At 42.7% G+C, this 4,550-nt stretch overlaps 1 non-coding gene across 1 annotated transcript; it reads right to left on the bottom strand.

The window, feature by feature from the left end:
• Positions 1-590: 590 nt before the first annotated feature.
• LOC123095262 (small nucleolar RNA R71) lies at positions 591-696 on the bottom strand. Its single transcript, XR_006446160.1, has one exon. It is a non-coding gene; the product is annotated as a small nucleolar RNA R71 (small nucleolar RNA).
• Between the last annotated feature and the right edge of the window lie 3,854 nt (positions 697-4,550).

The raw sequence follows: 4,550 nt of genomic DNA, 5'->3' as shown, positions 1-4,550 counted from the left end.
CGTTGCCGGGGACTAGCGTCGAGCGATTGTGTGAAGCTATAGACTAGGCTTAGTATAGTTCTTGTTTAAATTTCCAGTCAAATTTATTTCTGTGTTTCTTTTACCTTTTTACTTTTTGTTGCTTCGTCTTATTAGGATACTAACCTTCTCACCAGAGCTTGATGTTTGTGAGCGTGTGTAGGATATCTTACTATTTGTAGACTGATTGACAGTTGCGCTTGAACATATGGCTTTAGTACGTGATATTTGGTTGCCAAGTAGTTTGGGCACGATGACAGGGCCAATTTGGCCATCTATTGAGGCCGAAAATTTTGAGTTGAGGCCTAGACTTATTTCTCTCGTCTTGCAGAATCAGTTTAGAGGATTACCCAATGAAGACCCTCATGAGCACATTTGTAATGTCTTGGAGTATGCCAATACTGTCCAGTACCATGGCGTTTCCCAAGATGCTATCAAGTGTATGCTGTTCACATTCTCTCTCCGAGATGCTGCTAAGGACTGGTACTATTCTTTGCCATCAAGATCATACACTTGGGGTGATATTTCGCAAGCTTTCCTACACAGATATTTTCCACTTTACGAGCAAGCTGCAATTCATGACCAGATCCTCAGTTTTGCACAAGATGGAAGTGAGAGCTTGTATGCAGCTTGGGAGAGATATAAGTATTTGCTTAGAAAATGTCCTAATCATGGGCAAAAGGATTGGTTAGTGCTCCAGATATTCTATAGAGGGCTAACACATGCTTCGAGAGATCTTATTGATATGTCCGCTGGTGGAACAATCATGAACAAGACCGTTGAGGGTGCAATTATTCTCATTGAGAGCATTTCCTTCCACCAAATGCAATGGGGTTATTAAAGGCCTAGTTCAAATCCGAAGGTTGCAAGCCATCTGCAATCAGAAGCTGTGTGTTCCATAAGTGAACAGAAATCATCCATGGTGCCTAATATTCAAAACCAGCATGTTCCATTTCGGGGACAACAACATTTCAGAGCTGAATTAGATCCTCCATGTAGAAAGATTGATCTTACTTCAAGTATCCTTGATGATGATTATGATATTTTTCAAGATGATGCAACCATTGTAGATCAGATGGAAACCACAGTAGCAGATCCAATACCTCACGGCAATGAAACTGTCCAGACTGAGTCAAAGTTGCAAGAAGATGTTTATGAGGAACCTACTCTAATTGATGCTAAGTTGAGACAACAAGATATGGAGAAATTCACTTGTGTTAGTCAACTATGTGACTGGTGGAATTTAGTCGTGGCACCAATTGCCCACACTTGTGTTACAACTGTATCTGGGATATTTGTCAAGAAGAAATCATTAGCTCCACCGGTGGTTGCCTCTATCTCAGTTGAAGAGAGTATCTCAGAGAAGAATAGTGAAGATGAGATTCCAACTCTTGCACATACATCTAAGCAAGTCAGAGACATTCCAAGGAGAGAGATACAAGAGGTTGAGTCAAATTTAGAAGAGTTGATACTTCAATATCATGAGAAGATCCCACGTGTTGCTGAGCTGCATGATCGGTGGAAGTCATCAGTGTCATTGTTGAAACTTAGCAGTGATGGTGATGAGGAGAATATTGCTCAGAAAGACAGCGAGGTAGTGATCTCAGCACCCCTACCAGATCATGTTAGTGCATATTCACAGATGGGGACACTTCAGACTCAATTAGGAGTTGCTGGTAGTAGCACCATAGAAGATCCAGAGGAAGAGAGATCTCAACTTGAAGAAGAAATACTCGAAGAGGAGGAACAAGATGATCCAGAGCTCGAACAACCAAGTGATCAAGTTGAAGATTCATCATCTACTATTCATGAAGAAGTACAAGAGATGCAGATGAAGATGAAGAACCTGAGATTCATTGGCCTATTGTCATAACAGGGCGTGATGTGTCAGGTTTACCCAATCCTCTCAATGACATGCGTCCTTATGATTCCTTTGCTTCTACCTTGCATTGCATGATGCCATCTGTTAAAGTAGATTTGAAAAAGTATTTGCTTGGATATGATCATATATACCCTGTTAGTGGCATTACTCACATTAATGATGATCACAGTTACTTTCCTCATGCTAGACCTATGCTTAATGAAACGTATCATTCTTATGCTAGTCTTGAGCTTAATGAAAAATATCATCCTCATGTTAGTGTTGACTTTGCTTATTTCTATCATCCTAAACATGTGCTTTATAGCTATGCTTATGTAATTGGATATTCGATTGATGACTTGGAGGGTATTATCCCTACCACTTGCATTGTCTCTTTCGTTGAGTGCTCTTTCAGGTTTTTGCTTGTGCACGATCCATTACATGCTGACCAGGTTCGAGGTGACATTCCTTGGGACCCTGGTGGACTCACAGCATGGGGATGAGGAGAAGCAAGGGGCACATATGAAGAAGAGTGGAGCTGGAGCATGCATGAGGATAGGGAAGCAATAGGAGAGGAGTCACAATGCACAAGGAAGCAAAGGAGAGGAGCTGCAGTTGGTGAGGTGATCGAGCGAGTGCTACTTCCTATGAAAACCCGGTGAGCTATTTCATGACCCATTCCTAGTATATCATCCATTGATACATGCTGAAATCAAATGTTATTTGGGTTGCTTAAGCCATGTCTTAAATGTTGCCCCATTGAATTTTACTTGACATATGGTGCTTGATGAGAATATGTGAACTGAGTGTTGAATGCCTGGTAAACTAGTGATCTATACAATGCTTGCTTTGCTGAAAGTAGTGGAAGTTATTAGTTTTGAGTGCTCAAATCCCTAGTATACTAGAAAACTTAATCATTTTCTGCTTTTACCTCGATACACCTAGATCACCACGTTTAGATGCTGAATTTGTGCTAAGTGTGTTCCCATTGAGAGCAATCACCTAACCACTATGGATTAGCATGCTATGTTCCCTGGATCGGTAGCATGTGAACCAGACATGGAGAAGTGATGATTCCTATTTTTGTGCTTATGCGTTGTTCATTTAAGATAAGTAATAATGAATAAATAAGTCTGGCTACCTATAGTAGCATGTCATGTTCCCGGGATGGGTGGCATGTGAAATCGGGTTAGCTTGGGCAGTAATTAATAATAATAAAAATGTAATTGTCGAACCAGGTGTATACCATGTTCTCGGGATCGGTGGTATGTTCCTTTGGGGAGACAAATAAAAAAAATTAATTAAAATTGGTTGAGCCAGGTGTATACCATGTTCTCAGGATCGGTGGTATGTTCCTTCGTTGAGACTAATGAAATAATATGTGTGTTTCTTTCAAATTCAATAAGTGGTTCAGTCACAAAGTCATATTTCTGCAAATAAGAAATTTAATTCCAGTTCTTTTTGTTCTCGGGATCATGCTCTCTTTAGGAACCATTTGGCGCAGTCATCATTTAAACTTGTTGATCCTCTTTTATCACTGTAAAAGTTTAAAATGGTCATGCTTACTAGTATCCTACTGCTTTGTAGCACTCTAACCATTAATTTTCACTAGCTAAGTCTGAAGCATGCCTTGTTTGGAGATCTATTTTACCAGGACATTCCTTACTCAGTTTACTGTTCATTATCTTGCCTTTGTCTTATGCCTTTGCTTGAGGACAAGCAAAAGTTTAAGTGTGGGGGAACTTGATAAGCACATTTCATATATACAATTTTGGCATTGAATTGTACCATTCGTTGAGTTATGCCCATCTACTCTTGCTAAGTTTAGTTAAATATTTGCATGAAAATCATATAATGAATCATTTACTAGTCATTGTGTTTCTTTTGCAGAAAAGTTCGCAAAGGCACTGTATAACTTCAAGATCCGGACTAGTGGCTAAGAGAACCAGTCAAGTGAAAAGAAAGAAGAAAGACAGAGGGACTTGTGTGTGAAGAATTGACGCTCCAGGGGACAAGTTAAAGAAGAAAGGGACCTTCTTGTGAAAAAAGAAGAAAAGGAGAAGGGCCAAAATTGCAAAGTGGCAGATCTGAGGAGGGGTGAAAAATCCCTAGCGGCAGCCGATCCCCATCGAGGCCTGGCATCTCCATTCCCCTTACCCTCCTTCTTCACCTCCGGCCGCCGCCACGGCCAGGCCGGCGTGGTGGTGCGCCTCCCGCCTCATCATCCATCTCCATCCACCACTCCGCGACCCATCCATCCATCAGCGCCAGCAGCCTCCATCCACCAGCGCTCGCCATCACCAGCGTCCACCATCTCCAGTCACCGCCGCCATCAGCACCAAGCGCTACATTGCGCGACCCATCAGACGGGCGTCTGGCTGCCCGCGCGACTCTCTCCTCCCTGCTGCTTCTTCTCCCACGCCCCTCCTACTGCTCTTCTCCTTCCCTCGCTGCTTCTCTTCTCTTCCCCATGCCCAAAACTACTGCTGCTCCTTCTCTCCACATCCCTGCTGCTGCACTTCTCGTCTCTGAATCTCCTTGCTGCTGCTCCTATTCCGTGTTGCTCCTTCTCCTTGCACCTCCCTGCTGATCTCCATGCCCCTACTGCCCCGCTCTTGCTCCTCTTATCTCTTCTCAGTGTGCTCCTTCTGCTCTCTCAACCCTCCACGCC

Source organism: Triticum aestivum, chromosome 4B (assembly GCF_018294505.1).
Source record: "Triticum aestivum cultivar Chinese Spring chromosome 4B, IWGSC CS RefSeq v2.1, whole genome shotgun sequence".
Taxonomy (NCBI): Eukaryota; Viridiplantae; Streptophyta; class Magnoliopsida; order Poales; family Poaceae; genus Triticum; species Triticum aestivum.
The sequence above is the reverse complement of the archived record's forward strand: the minus strand, read 5'-3'. Positions and strand labels throughout refer to the sequence as shown.